The sequence below is a fragment of the Etheostoma cragini genome, chromosome 9 (assembly GCF_013103735.1).
Source record: "Etheostoma cragini isolate CJK2018 chromosome 9, CSU_Ecrag_1.0, whole genome shotgun sequence".
NCBI lineage: Eukaryota > Metazoa > Chordata > Actinopteri > Perciformes > Percidae > Etheostoma > Etheostoma cragini.
Genome location: NC_048415.1, coordinates 9,795,413 through 9,812,064, shown reverse-complemented (window position 1 = coordinate 9,812,064; position 16,652 = coordinate 9,795,413). Strand labels below are relative to the sequence as shown.

The following is a 16,652-nucleotide window of genomic DNA, read 5'->3' as shown; positions in this document are numbered from 1 at the left end:
GTCAAAACACTGCGTGGCTGGAAATATGAGCCAAATGGAGGCCTTCAGCTCATCATCATCATCATCCTTCAAGCTTTTGTGCATTTCTGAATGTATCAAATGTCTGTCAGTGAGAGCAGAGACGGGTGGGGTTTGCTCCTATTCATGAGCTGTGTCTCGACAAGAAAGCACAGCATACAGGGGGGGGGGCAGGCGCTGCTAAAGCACAGAGTAAAAGGTAGTGAGAAGTGTCTGATTCATTTATTTAGTCCGCTTCAGCTGTGGATGTTTTGGACATGGCAAAAAAAGTTGCACATAGCATTTTCCCTTGCCTTTGGTTTCCATGTCCTCCTCCTACATTGCCCTCCCACACTCGCTGTGCTGTGGTCCATTAGGCTGTCTGTCCACAGCTAGAAGTGACTTTGACATTTGCTGAAACGCCCAGTGGAGTGTTCAGGCTTGAAAGCATATCCAATGCTTTGACCCAAAACCACTCGTTTCTCTTTCTTCTCCCTTTCCTTTCCATCAAAAACTCCTTTGTGACATTGTGCACTGGCAGGTTGGCTCTCAGACCAAAGCCTGAATATATATAAACTTCCACCAATGAAAGACACCCACTCCCACCATTACTCCTACTCACACATCCAGACACAGCAACACACACACACACGCACGCACGCACACACACACACACACACACACACACACACACACACACACATCCTACTAAGATGCAAAAAAAACTGAACACAAAACACAAAAAAGGCCCGGTGTGAAACCACAACCACTGCAGTCCTGCACTTTTAATAAGACTTTAATAATTTATGAGCAAACCAAAGACAAGATAGCTGAGGGGACTCCTCTAGTGGTGAATCATATTTATAACACAAAAACTATCACAGCACATATCATCCATAACATATATAATAGCTAATAATGATTAAAAATAAGACAAAAAGTGAAATTTTTCTGCTTTGTAAAACTTAATGTGATCAAATACTGGACTGTAAGAAGGATCTAAGTACATATTAAGTATGGCCATTCAAAATGCTTAACTGTGCTCATGATGTTTTGTTTTGTCTTTAAACGTAGGTAATGTAATATGTGCTTAGTCTGTGCAGACATTAATGTTCAAGCATCAACAAACTTTAAAATTAATTTGTGACAACACTTTTTCCCCCCTGAGCAATGGTGACTGATTAATTCTTGTAATTATTGAGCAAGCAATAAGAAAAAAAAGAATAATAACAGGTCGTCCAAATTATAAGAGGCTGGCTGCCAAAGTGGTAAACAGTCAAAAAACAGAAAAATACCAACCAGTTTCTAACAACCAGCCGGTGGTTGGTGTTAATTTCCCACTACAGCAATAACTGTTCACTTAACGACTTACAGCTGAGTGGGATGGACCTAAAAAATAACCTGTTTCCTCTGGTAAAAACTGTGGGGCAGGGGCATCATGTCTGTTCCACAAATAACAAGCGTCCAGAGTGAGCGTCAAAGCAAAGATCGTGCCGGATGAATGTAAGTATGAGGAGGAATCCCCTTGGGAACCTTCTGCTTTACCCTCTATGAGACAAGCTCAGCCCTCTCCAACCATCCATTATAAATGGAGTCTAGCGTCACCCGTATGCCTCATCCCTCTTCCTGGGCAGTCAGCGTGTAATATTCACCTGTTCCACTCCTTCAGGAGAGTGGGGGATTAATGGAAAGAGAGGAGTTGAGGGAGCTCCTCTGTCTCCAGCTTCCTTGAAAAAAGGGTATGAAACGCTGACGGGAACTTGCATCAGCAAAGACCCCCAAACCCATCCCACCAATATACATATGTATATATATATATATATATATATATATATATATATATATATATATATATATATATATATATATATATATATATATATATATATACATACATGGTATCAACGGCTGTTTCTTAAAACAGCTACAACCTCAAACATAAGATACAACTGAATGTGTTACATCAAGCGAAAGCCCTCTGTTCCATTTTTGTAAAGCTCTTTCCCACTTTAATTAGCACCTGAAAGGAGTGATGCTGTGCACTGAACATCTGTTGCTCAACGTTTAAAGAGAGACGCTCACACTATAATGATTACAGTGTATTTACTCATGGCACTGTAGAGTGCCTTGAATTAGAGTACACATGCAACTACATTTTTGTTACTTCTATGAATGTTCACCATGTCTCAGTAAGAGTGTCCTTTGATGGTGTTTGTCATCAGATGAAAGAAGTCTGCTGTAAAAGAATGCACATGTCTGAGTGTCAAAGCATGAGGCGGTGGGTGACACATTGAGTAATGATAGAGAAGTGGGAGGACAGACTCCCGCAGGGGACCAAATGTTCCCTATGCCCTTTGCCCTATGTACATTGTCAGCTACGTAACAACTATTTATACACCTCACCACTGGAAACTGTCAGCACTGGGGAGATATATTGATTCAACAGGTAATTTTTTATGCTTACTTCCACGGATTCTCAATCATGTACATTGAAGCAGCACAGTGGAAACAACAAATGCTGTTGTTACAAACCTGAATGAGACATGAAAGAAAGGATCGCCACATCTGGTCCACTTCTCTACATATGCTTGCGCATGTGAGCAAAAGAGTGAAAGTGGGGTAGTAGAGAGAAGATCAATAAAGGTATGGAACACATTAAATCACAATGTTGAGTGGTAAGGCTGACTCATTGATTTCCAGCAGTAACCTACTCCATAGAACACTGAACGGTGGACAAAGTTAATAAGATCGAAGCTTCAGTCCAGCTGCCTTGTGCAGCAAACCTCATTAAACACAGAACAGGGGAAGTCTGAGGGTATAGAAAAAGTATGTTACTGTGCATCAAACGAGGCCAGGAAGAAGTGAAACATAGAAACAGCCTTCATCCCCTTGGAAGTTCATGGGCTGGTGCTGAAGGCTAAACCCAAGAGAGACAGTAAACACAGGATGCGAATCACCCATTTATCAAATGAAAGATTATGAGGCAGCTGTGCATAAAATTTAAAATGGGTTGGCATTATGGAAAATCTGTCTTATAAAGGTTTTCACATGTCTAAATCCACTGTAATCTTGAGCCACTTGGCACGCTTCAATCATTCTACTCTCATTCACGAGCAAGCCATTTCTACTTGCACAAAAAAAGTCACATTGCCGACATCTTACCTAATGGTTCTACATCTATTTTCTTACAAATTATCATTAGGACCAATATCAATGTCCTGTTGCATAGGTGACCGATGTGTCTTTCAGATAAAAATAATCAATGTGGAAAATAAATTACCTTGACCAACTAAGACAAAATGTTGCCCGAGGGCGAACATAAAATCTTAGTAGGACTCTTCCTTTGTGGGAATCTATCAAGTTATTGTTTTAAGTCATGTGCATTTGTCGGTGTATCAGTGCTTTAGATTAAACTTGCACCAGCAGCCCAATTCTTGTCATCTATCCTCCGTGGAATTGGTCCATTGATCACTTGAGTATCAAGAAACGTTTTTCAAAGTGTATGCTGTGAGCCAAGCATGCTTCCTACATTTCAGCCTGTTCATTCGAGGGGGGAGAAGGAGTAGTTTGCTTGCTCTCACATATGAGCAGAGATTGCACTATGAAACAGGAGCCGTCTGCTCTCCCCAGAGACTTGGTTCCTCAATGGTACATGCAGAGAGGATGAAATAGATGCCCTGGAGTCTCAGTCAGCCCCCGGTATCTTTACAGTTCTGTGTTAATGGAAACTCAAATGGTTGGCTCAGACCATGTTGGAGAGTGAGAGAGACTGGGATGGGGGGATGATTAATGCTGAGATGAGAATTTACCCTAACCAAACCCAATTGTGAGACAGAAAAGTGGATGTGCGAATCTCAATCCACGAGTGTGAGAAAACACTTCACTTCCATCTTTGCCATTGTGAACACTTTGTAGTATATTTAACTAACAAAGACAAACACCATGTTTTGTATTAACCTATAGCCACATTGCTCATGCGCATTGTATCCCACATGGTTATATGGATCAGTAAATTGCCAATGTCTTCACTTCCTCACTTCTGTCTGTAATGACTGTACATGGAATTTAAAGTCTTCATTGTAGCAGAACAGCTTTTAAGTTAGACGTTTACATCATGGAAATTACCATTTATAGCACATTCTACAATTAGACGGAAAAAGCCTCTTTTCTTTGAAAGAGTAATTTAAGACTCCAGGCAGCAACAAGAAATTTGCATATCAGCGGGGCTTGGCCAGCGTGAAAACATTGCTAATAGGTTCGCTGGCGACCACGACCTGATCTGATCGGATCTCCAGTGGGACAATGGAGTGCCCCACACCAGTGGATGGATCGGAGCTCCAGTCGGACACGGGGAGCTCTAGACCTGGTAGCAACGGCACAATCCCCCAGGAGCTCCACGCCAGTGTTGGTGGAATCGCAAGCTAGTGTTAGCAAAGGAACCAACCAACCCGCACACCCAGTAGCAACGGCACATCCCCTGGCCAAGACCAGAGCTTGCTTTGCTGATGTTGTACCCACATTTTGCATCCTTGCAAATAATTGAGCCCACTTGGGCAGCAACAATAATTTAGGCTGAATAATGCATCTCTTAACCCTTTTTGTAGCCAAGAATTGCATCCAGGTAGCAAGGAAATGACAATAAAACATTGATGTCTCTAAACATTCTAAAATTATAACCATCATTGATGAACATGACAAAGAATTGTATATACCCTAGCTTTTAAATAGTAGATAATCATTATTTTCCCTTGTGGATGCAATTCTCGGCAGGGATGCAGAACTTGGAACACGTTACCCGCTGATGGCTGACGCGGCTGCAAGACCTGGAGCTCACTGCCAGTATTTTAGTTTGACTGTTAAAAAGTGTTTAGACAACTAAAATGTATTATTTATAACCGGGCTGGCTGTTTAGTTTGCCAACTCTAGCTTGCTGTTCCACCAACACTGGTGGTGAGCTCCTGGGGGGACGTGCCGCTGCTACCTGGTCTGGGGCTCTCCGTGTCCCGCTAGAGATCAGATCAGATCAGGTCAAGGTCAGCAGCGAAGCTTTCTAGCAATGGTTCCAAGTTGGCCTAGCCCCACTGATGGCGGTCCGACTGTGACTGCAGGACCTGGAGCTCAACGCCAGGTGCCTGTGTTTCCGTTTGACTGTTAAAAAGTGTTAAGATAATTAAAAGGTATTTATTTAGACGTGGGCTGGTTGCTAGTTATCTATCTGTGACGGTGACAATGGTGTAATGATTCAGATCGACTTCCAAGACAAGACGGTGCTCACCCAACTGGCCAATAGGAACATGGCCCCGCCCATGACACTATTTTTATATCAAGAGAAAAATCCTGAGACAAGAGCTAAAATTGAATGGAGAGTGAGAAGAAAAACAATTTGAGAGAAACACTTTTTTGAGAGAGAATTTTTTTCACACTGGTAGCAAAAATATATATTTGAGAGTTTAAAAAAGATTTTTGAGAGAGATTTTTTTGCTGTTGGTATAAAAACTTTTTCTCTCAAAGATTTTTTTTCTCTCATAAAATGCTTTTTTGCTATCAGTGTGATAACTTTTTCTCTCACATTTTTTTTTTCTCAGATCAGACATTTTCTCGCATGTAATAAAGAAACAATTCTAGCTCCATATGCATGCACTTGTCGCATAGGTAACATTGTTAGACTGTTTGGGCATAGCTCTTATCTGTTGATATTTGGCATAATTAGAGATGAAGCAGATTTGTTGTTGAATGATCTTCTGAGAGTATGTTCAGATGCATAATTGTGTTTACTGGCTGAGGGAAAACAAGTCTTTCATCTTGTGGAGATAAGAGGGTGATTTGTGGTCCACTTGGTGGCCTCTTCTGTGCATTCTCAGGTCTGATCTCTTTGTTGCTTTGCTTTCCCCCACCCTCCCTCTCTCTCCCTGATTAATGCTGATGTTTGCCTAAGCATCATACTGTAGTTAAGATGAAGAAAGGCTGGTGGTAATGGCTTTTCGCCCTGCTTGGTGGTTCTCTCAGTCTGGGGAGGAGATGGATGTCAGAGAGAAGGGGGAGAGGGGAAGGGAAGTATGAAGACAGTAAAGCATGACCTCATTTTCCAGCGTACAGTTTGTACACCTATATCAACAAATGCAACTGAACTAATCCGGGTTAGTCCTGTTAATCATCATCTAGATAAATGCAGTTACTACAATCCACAGAACAAGGGTATAAACAATAATCAGCTTACTCTATGTGATTTTTCACTGCAGTACCATGGCGTAAATAGCACCTATATACTGTGTTATTTATAGCTTTGTGGACGGAAATCTTATCTAAATTATATCTATGAAATGAAACCAAGACAAACTCTCCAACACAATTAGAGATTAGGAGACAAAAGATTAAATTAAATGTGTCAGCAGGCTAATTACAATTGCACCTGAAGCCTAAATTCATTAAAAATTGAATCTCACAGGCACAGATATAATTTAAAGTCACATACAATGTACCTTTCAATCATTAGAGCCATCACTAAAGTCTTTACAAAGAGATTGGTGCTCATTCAAGATTAAATTTTTCCTGTTACTTACTACTCATGGGAGCAACAGCTTCTTCATGTATTAGGCACATAGCGATTTTATTAATACACACTCACCATATTCAGTCTACTTATTTGCCGGCATGTTCATGTAATAGTTGTGTTTCGCAGGCTCTGTTTGACAGGGGTTTGTGAGTTTTAAGTCTGTGTCATACAATCTGTGCAGATTTAAGTGTCACAAGAGCAGAGCTACACTGCCTAACTGAAATGTGGGACAAATACCTGCATAATACATCTCAGAATTATATAACTGCAGGTCTTTGCACTTGAATTGTGAAACTACTTTCAAGCAAAAAGGGTTAAGCAATGTAAATAATGTAAAAATAGTGTTTTTTGAAAGTGTTGGAAATTGTATGTTTGAACACCATTGTATATTTTGCTCTGTATGTGTATACACATAGAATATTATAATAGGCCTATTATATGATAATACATAAATATATATATTTATGGTTTAAAAATGAATTATTTACCTAAGTCACTATTCCTATCATTGGCGCACACCAAATGTAAAAGTAAAATTCTTCAAAGTTTCAGTCTGACAAGATTAATAGATATGTAAAATAACAATAATTGTAGTAATTTCATGTCTTACCGACCCTGTCTTTTGATTGGTCGTTCAAAGCTGATGCGTCAGACAGAGAAGTTTGGATGCACTAGCTACACGTTAGCGCAATGTTTAACATGTTTGTAACATTTAAAGACGATAATAAAAAAAAAAAGAAGAAAAAAAAGCTACACGTTATAGCCCCCCCCCCCCCCCCGAAAAAAGAGATCTGCTTGCGGAGCTGTTTGTTATGTTAAAACGAGCGAGGGTAGAAGTTGACTGTAATGCAGAAAAATGGCACAACATTATGAAGCAATGACGATCATCTGTCTGCTGAACTTCACCTGGCGAAGCGTCTAATTGAAAGACAAAAACAGGCATTAGCTGACAACGACATGCGTGATGCACTTGTGCTATACCCACATACTATACATAAACAGTTTATGGTCATACCAGGAGTTTTCCCAGATTAATTCAAGCTATCTTTGCATGTCACATCAGTTACGAAGTTTGTCGTTTGTAACGTTACATGGGATAACATAACGTTACCGGAGCAGAACCAGCCACCTTGCTCTGCAATTAGCTAGCTAGCTAGCTTACGTTACTGGACACTGAAGCTGTGATTACGTGAGCGGTGAGTAACCGACATCTTTTTTAATTGACTAAAAGCTGTCAGTTTATATACAGGTCTTTATTACTGTTTGGAGAGTTTGTGTATTGTGTCAACGTTAATGTGATGGCCAGCTAATGTTGCATGTGTTTTCTTATTGGCGATGATAGACGCCAGGTGGGCGGTTAGGGCAGTGCCCTGTGCTGAAGCCAGATTTTGGGGTAACGTCAGGTGCAACCCAGGGCATTGTGTATCGGCGAGTCACAGTTGTCAGTGTCGTCATGCCTTTGATAATGATGCATGTTATGATGGTATTAATGCTGTGGCTTCTCACTGTATAAAGAAGTAATTTCTTGTATGTAACTGTGCATGGCTGCACAATGTTGTGTGTGTAATGGTGTCATCACAGTGAGGCATACAGTTAGGGGCGTAGCACAAACTTCTGGCCCCTGTAGAAAGGCCTTTTCTACGGGCCCCGGCCCGCATCCACAACTATTCATTCTAACATCTTTTTTTGTCCCTCCTCACATGAGGGCCCAGGGTATTCAGTTCCCACAGTCCAATGGCCCTGAATACAGTCTTTAGCTCACTGAAGCACACGCAGGCATAACGCTGGTTTAGTTATATAATAGGCCTCAGAGGAAAAACAACTGACCCCCTTTTTATGGCAGTAAAATGCTGCTGTTAAAGTTATCATATTAGGTTATTTATTTGAAAGGTAGGATGCAACTACTAAACCGCATAACTCTGTATTCTACACCACTCCAAGCAACTGAAGATAGTGGCCTTAAACCTTTGAACATACTCTAAGTGGTTCAACTGACTGACAACTGACAGTGACTTACAAGGAAATGTATAGCCTACAAACCCACAATGATATAAAGTGCATCGCCCCTCCCCTTATCAAAAAAGCCACAAGGCATTAGCTATCCACCTGGGTTAACAAAGAAAGTTTATAACCACTGTTGTCATAGTTATTCTCTCTAATTGGGTTAATACGTTTTGTCGGGCAAAAGCAAAGAAAGCCTGGCTATGTCACCCTTGCTTTGTAGTAAACCCTTCTGATGATAGCATTTTACACTTATTTGCTGCTTAAAATCTGATCGTGACACATTAGTGCAGCTCTTTGCATTTTTTATGACTACATTTCCACAGCCCCATCAATCTTAAATACTAAAGCAATCACACATTCTGTTGGAGATGTACTGCAGATCACAAGGCCTGAACAATATTAATTATTGCCACAGTAACATCCTTATTTATGCAATGAAGGCTCCTCTGATATACAGTGTTATGATTTTCATTCTTGTTTGATCCATGAGCAGAAGAGCAGACTGTTAAAGCAGAGAAAGGAAGAAAATCTGAATTGAAAGATGAAAGTCTAAAACAAGTCTCTTTGGGGAAAGCTGTGTGCGAAGGAAACACTGGCGAGTGTGGTGGCTTTGATCATTCTTCCATGAAGTCGGAGGTTTCAAGTTTCAAGGTGGTAAATTGGTGCACTTGGCCAATTACTACCCCATGCAGTCGTTTCTTGAAGGGCCATTGCACATGGTCACCATTTTCTGAAACATTTTTAGTTTATTAAGCATTTTTATGGAGCTATCTTATTGAATACGTATCACTTCAATTAAATGGGTTACTCTATAACAAGGGCAAAAAATGGTGCATTTCTTATGGTGTAGGAAAGGTGTGTGTATCGTATAGTTTTTTTTTTCTGTACACTGTAAATGTGAATCTCCAGCAATCATCCAGAGGTCCCAGTGACTCCTCTCACTTGAAAAACGTGAGTGTTGGCTAAGAGAGGAGTCACTGGTTCTGGAAGTATTTTTTCCCAACTCTGATTTCCCGTTTCCAAGTTTTCTCTCAATAATAACCTTAATGTTGCATTAATGTAACAATGATGTTATGGCCACCAGTTTAAGTTATTTCCATTTTGTTCCGTAGAAAACGTGTTTCCAACAGTTTTGCTCAGCACATGGCTATTCTATCCACCAGCCCTGGTGGCCATTACCATAAAGAAAGCCAAATTCATCCAAAATTGTCAGTAAGTGAGTTGATTTAAGCTTCAGATTGTCAGTTTTCAATAACAAATAAGGAGAATTTTAGTTTCCACCTGTCATTAGTGGTGCAAGTTCTTTATTTTAACCCTTCTGTACTCCTTAGGTCAAATTTGACCCCTTTTAAAAATGTCTTCATCAGAAATATGGGTTTCCTTTTAACCAAATTACCAGACAATAAAGGAACATTTTAATAAATACAATTCAGTATCCTGACTAAACTCACCATTCAACATATGTTCCTCTGATCTTAACTATTAGTCAAAATAATTGGACAACACCAGGGTTAAACTAGTGATTGAATAGTGTTTTTTGAAATACGTCTTGGGAATTGAGGTTAATTTGTCAATTTACCTTATGCCAGGTACCATTTACCTTTTCATGTACACAGGCTTTGAAAGGCCACTTCACTGTTGCAAAGATATGCTTTGCATAGTGTCTTTGCTCAAAAGTAGAGCCTTTTATCCTCTGCTGTCCAGGTTGTCAGGGCCAATAGAAAGGAATTACAACTAAAAAAAATCCTTGATTGAAGTACTTCTATTTGGGGTTACTTCTTTGTAGTTTGCCATGCCATCGCTGGAGGTGACCAGGCATGAAATCCCATCGACACTGTCTAAAAGGCCAAGTAGCGCTGCTGTTGCTAGGAGATTAAGTTTGAAATTTCTTTTGTCAATACTGCCTAATGAAGTTGAATGGTCACTGTCATCAGGAGTATTGCTCTAAGAAGCCACTCTGTTTTCTGCTCATTTAATTCTCCCATTATTCAGTGCTATTGTAAAAGTGGATTTAAGTTCTCAGGCCATTACAGACAAATTTGTGACTTGGGTTGTCAGCAATGGGGTGTCTTGATAAACATGTTTAATAGGGTAATCAATTCTATTGCACTCAGCAGTGGCATTAGACAGGCTAACATGAATTAAATAATTGAAGTTCTTTTCAATTGTTTGCTTCAGTGCATACCAATGTGTGGGTGTTTGTCATTTCAAGAGCTACAAAAAACAATCTGAAGAGTAGTCTTCGCGATTTTGCGGACTCGGTTCCTTGAGCCTGAGATTCAAAAGAGTGGCAGGCTGAAAGATTGATGCAGAATGGAGACAATTAACAAACAAAAAACAGATTATGTAAAGGTTATGCCTGTAGAATGCCTGCAGAATCACAGACCAATGTCACATCAGGTAATTTCGTCCTTGGAGAGAGACGGGAGTCCCTTGCTTTATCTCTCTTTTTCTTCTTACGAATGCTTAGAGAGGGAAGTGACTTTTCCAAGGAATAACTTTGGATATACCATTTTATTCTTGACTGTTTTATCCAATTAAAGAGAGGAAAAGGTTATACTGTGTTTAAATCACTGCTGGGCTTTCTAATAATCGGGCAGAATTAAGGTAAAACAACCCAGACAATTTGCGGGAATTGTTAATGCCCTTATTTTTCTACTCATTCTTCATACAACAGTTATTGGTTATATGTGTTTCATTTAACCTTCAAAGCCGTCATCTGCCTCCGAATGTACCTCATTGCTTGTGTTGAAATCCCACATTTTAAGGCTATACCTAGCCTACCAAGGGTCTTAAACCTTACATTAATTGAGTAAATCTATGACTGTAAAACATTTTCATCAAGGAAAAACTAGCATTGCATTTCTGTACATAGTAGCAATGCACTGTGTACTTAACTGTGCAAAGAACAATTTTTGTGGTGCCTACTATTCTAGATTGTACAAAACAATGAAACAAGAACTAGGGAATTGAAACAATCTAATTCACACCTATGCCACTCAATTGTTTCTATTAATTGCAATACATTTAAATACTTTCTGTATATTTATCAAGGTTTCATTATTTTCACAGTTTGTGAAGTTATTTTTAGAAATTACCAAATTGGCTGAACTTTCAAAATAATTATTTTCAAGAAATGTATTTAAGTATGCAAATCATATGACAGGCAAACAGTTCCGGCATGCTGTGGTCAACTCAATCTTAACATGAGTTCATGGGATAGCTGAATCATCTCCACTGATGAAAGGTGCACTTACAACCCTCCCAACACACACACACACACACACATACACACATACACACATACACACACACAGACACACACACACACACACACACACACACAAGTGAAAACAGGCCTTTGTTATATCTGCCTCGTTTGTCCACACGTGAAAACAGCTGATCGGACAAAAGGCAGTGGAAAAGGCATTACGTTCCTGCTCTGTGCATAGCTCACTCATACTGTATGTGAGGCACATTGGGAATACAGATGGCTCTGTCTTCTCTGTGCAGTTTCCCTAAATCATATTTACCTGGCACCAGTGGTACTAAAGAGCTTGCACCACCCCCACACACTAAATAATGCCGGCACAAAATAGGCCGTTAACTTTATTAAGATAAATCAGGAAGGGTTAACAACACAGATCTAAGGCGTCAACCCCATCTGTCTGAAGTAACCCACTGTAAGTGATCTAATAATAGGAAATGACAGGAGAAGGGGGGTGTTGCATGTGTGCGTGTCTGTGTGTGATTACGGACGACGGCACAAAAAAAAAGCTACGTTTGATCTGGGTCAATTCCGTACTTTATAATTCTTTTAAATTGATATGAAAAAGAACATGCCTTTTCATTGTAATCAACTTAGGTATTGTTTGTTCAAAAATCAGCAAAGCAATGGCTGATGTAAACAGAGCGTGCTTGTATTGTCAGGGATGGATTATGCACAGATGTACCGTGTGTTTATGGGTGTACGTTGTGTTTGCAGTTATAGGGTATGAATACAAAGGATTACAGACAAAGTAAACCAATGGCTTACTGTATGTTTGCAGAAACATGGTGTGGAAATATAGAGAAGTGTAGAGTATAAAGAAGATAATGACCAGTTTTCTATAATGAAATTATTTATAATTTTGGGCTATGTAAAAGTTACATGAAATTCAATAGAACCTGCATTTTCACATCTTAACGGAACCGACTTCACAAACACTGTTTCTGTGCTATAATAAGGTTTAGTGGGCAGTTACAATAATGTAGATGTTTGGTGCATTTTGTTAATAACATGATGTTTAGTGTGCATTTGCAGTATTTTGCTTTGGAATAGAAAGATGATATGATTGCATTGTTGGTGATTTGTTCTGCACAGAAAGCAGTGGAGGTGTTTACTGTGTGTTGGTAAGGATTGCCAGGGTAACTGCAGTTGGCAACAGTTCTATTCTTGTCATGCGACAGTGAGGTAGGAAATATCTCAGGGTAGCATTGTACGGTCAACAGGGCATATTTGGCCTCCATTAGTTAATTGGGTGTGAAAAGACATGAATAAGTGTTAGATCCTTCACTTCAGCAGGGGAGAAAAGAGGCAATGGAAGCCATGATAATAAATGGAACCTTAACTGCGACAGGTGAGATTAGCAAGCATCTGTGTGGTATAATACTGCACCCGATCATGTGGCGAAGTCTTATCTAGATCTACATTGCTATACTGCAGCTTAAGAGTCAGTATCAGCATCTGTTCAGTCGTGAAATTAAATGACGCTGGTGTTTCACAGCAAGCGCTCCTACACAGATAGCTAGGCGATGAGTGATGCCACACTTAAGAATGGCACAGAGGCATTGTATCAAGGTCTATAAGGCTACGCTGAGACAGAAAAAGTTGCCAGGTTACTCCCAAAAAAAGGTCTAAAAATCCAGTCTTGTGCAGGGCACTGAAAGCAGGAAAAAATTGAGGATGGAGAAAAACGTATGTAACAAGTATGATTTTATTAATGAGAGAGTCATATTTTTCATCATTTGCATATATTCACCTTATAAAGTTCAACTCTGGATTTAGTAGTATGTAAACATGTCATGGAGATGATTACTTAAGCTGAATGTGATAGATAAAAAAAGAATTAATTTACGATAAACTCTGGGTGCCTTTTTGATGAAAGCATACTTGTTTGAGGATCAGAAATAAGTGATTGATGCCTCTTGGGCGCCTCCTTAGGGAGGTGTTCCGGGCACGTCCAGCTGGGAGGAGGCCTCAGGGAAGACTCAGGACTAGGTGGAGGGATTATATCTCCAACCTGGCCTGGGAACACCTCGGTATCCCCCAGTCGGAAGTGGTTAGGGAAAGGGAGGTTTGGGGTCCCCTGCTGGAGCTGCTGTCCTCGCGACCCGATACCGGATACGAGGATGAGGAAGGATGGATATAATATGGATACAATATGGATATAAAATTATTGTTAAAGAATGCTGATAAGTTTGATTCAAAATACAAAATCTTGTTGCCAGTGTCGGAACATTTGCTACTTGACATTGGCCTTGTGACAATAATATCAGAACCTTTGCAGGATACTATATCCTGTGTATATTAGAAATGGATAAATAGAGCATCAGAGTGACATAGTGTGTCCGGAGAAATACATTCAGATACCCAGGTTCAGCTTATCAAGACACTAAATGACTTCTGTTCTCACTGTGGAAGGTGGCAAGAGAAAGTTTTGTTGTAGTTTACAATACTTGATAATGTAGGCAACTATAACGAGTAGTCTAATAAAAGGAAGACAGAAATGTGCCATGTTATTGTTTTAGTCATAAGGGTGGCTTTATCAGAAGGAATTTGATAATACGCTCCCACATCCTCTGGTTTATTGAGCTACAGTAGGGCCTCCTAAAAAGATCAAAGGGTAGTATTATTGTTCAAGTACTGTAAAATACTGCACAAGCTTCTTACTTCTATCCATGTTCAGAAGAAAATAAATGAACACAAACCATTCTTTTTGAAGATTATTATTTGGGCTTTTCCGCCTTAAATTTTTAACAGGACAGCTAGGGGAGAAAGGGGAAGACATACAGGAAATCGTCACAGGTCCTGGACAGCATAAACCTCTCAGCACATGTGCGCCCGCTCTACCACTGAGCCGACCTGGCCACCACACAACTCATTCTTGGAACCAATCATTAGTCCATGTTTGGGACCATGTTTATTGCAAAGCATCTGTGGCACAGGGATCACAATTAAGGTCATGTGTTCCTTTAAAACAAGACCTCTCAAAAAGTTGTTTCCATATAGTATAGAGCTGTTACCTGGATAAATATGGGTTGACACTGGCAGACATTTCTGTATAGTATATTTTAGATACAATAATTACATGTCCATGTCTTTTTGAACAATAAATGATGGGCCTAGTGATCCAACCTTTTACCTTTATGCTCATCAACTCTGCAGATAAAGCACTGTACCTTTCAAACTGAGACGTAATACTGTAATAATAATAATAATACAAATTTGCATATCAATATGTGTGACCGGGGAGGCTATCCTAAAATGGATTCACCCTAGAGGTGAAACCAAAAGGGAACAGAGAGGAAGATAGATAGATGTGCAGATGGGCAGATTCAGAGGACTTCATTCAGTCATACGTCTAACTACCTTTAAACCTAACCCTTATGCCAAAACCAACCCTGACCCAAACATTAAATACCTATTGACTATTTTTCTCATCAACATGGCCATTTCTCAAGTATTCACAATGTTTCACCACAAACCTTCGATATTCCAACTCTACATAGAAAGTAGTGTTGGATTTCATGGAGAGAAAGCAATTATCAATTGTATGCTTGACTAAATAAATGTTTTTACCGTAAAATCTATTCTCTTCTTTCTCTGCCTAAAGTGCCATTGTGACCAGTGTTTTCATGCTCAAGAGCCCCTAACGGTTCCCTGGACCTACTGCATGTAAAACTTACTGAGCACTTTGCCTCTGCAGGCGTTCAGTTGTAAGTGTTTTTTTCACACTTCAAATGTGTTGCATTAAGGCTCGTTGGCTTTGTTTTAGTCTGTCCGAAGCAACTGGCTCTTTGAAATATCAACACCCTTGACATTTAATTAAATCATCATTAATCATAATCATTTGGACAGCAATTACCAGACAATATCAGATCTTTGATTATATAAATATCACATGGTAAAATTAAATGACCACTTTTACCGTATGCAGCTTTTAGGACATAGCAAAGCAGTGTTATACAATAATAAACATATTAACAACCATTTATAGTAATGCATTTTGGCCTCTATACCAACCTCCAAAGTTATCAATCACAGGTTCATTTATAGCTACAGGGGTTCAGGCAGGGTTTTGTTAGACAAGTCTCTGGTCAAATCAGCTTTCAAAGCTGTTATATCAAAGTCACACTGTACAGCATGAGTTCAGCTGTTCTAATACACTTGGAACAGTTTACCCAGTTTTTCTAATTATCCAATGTGACAACACATGCTCAGTTTCAGCAACGGTGCTGTTTTATTTTTTGCAAAAACACAATCATGTTGGATATGACTAGTGCAACCGCAGTCCTGTAACACTGGTCTACATGAGCAGGTGTGGCCTATGAGTGCTCTGCTTTTTATCTCCACTGTTTCCTAAAAAAAAAGTGGTGATTGTTAATCATTTGTTCCCTGACCAGATTTTCCTGGTCTCTCTGTGGAATTGAACCTCTGACCCTCCAGTCACTTGTGTTTTGTCCCAAACTTAAGAACACCCTTACCCTCACACATTAATCCTTGCATTGTGGGTTATCAAGGCAAGAGGCAAGAAACGTCCATTCTGCCAGCACTGATTCAAATCGCTTTAATAGCCATCCCAGTGCTGTGGAAATGCTGCTCAGAGGAAACAGTGGTGGCAGAAGCGATTGACCTACCTACCCTGCTGTGACGGCTCTGTGTGAGAGAGGTCGACAGCATGAAGGGTAGCATGCATTTGATTAAAGCTTCAGCCCTGTTTGTGGAAACATTAATAGTTCCAGATGAGGACTTACACTGACTTGTGTGGGTCAGAGACAGAAGGCAACATGAGCTTTGGACCCTTGGTCCATGGAGAAAGCCAGAGACATAAATCTC

At 39.9% G+C, this 16,652-nt stretch overlaps 1 long non-coding RNA gene across 1 annotated transcript in view; it reads left to right on the top strand.

Annotated features, from left to right (window-relative positions):
* Nucleotides 1-11,459: 11,459 nt before the first annotated feature.
* The window catches only part of LOC117950702, a 15,126-nt gene continuing 9,933 nt past the window's right edge, over nt 11,460-16,652 (top strand). Inside the window, exon 1 of the long non-coding RNA XR_004657972.1 lies at nt 11,460-11,471. This is a non-coding gene — a long non-coding RNA (uncharacterized LOC117950702). The remainder of the gene's footprint in view (nt 11,472-16,652) is intronic.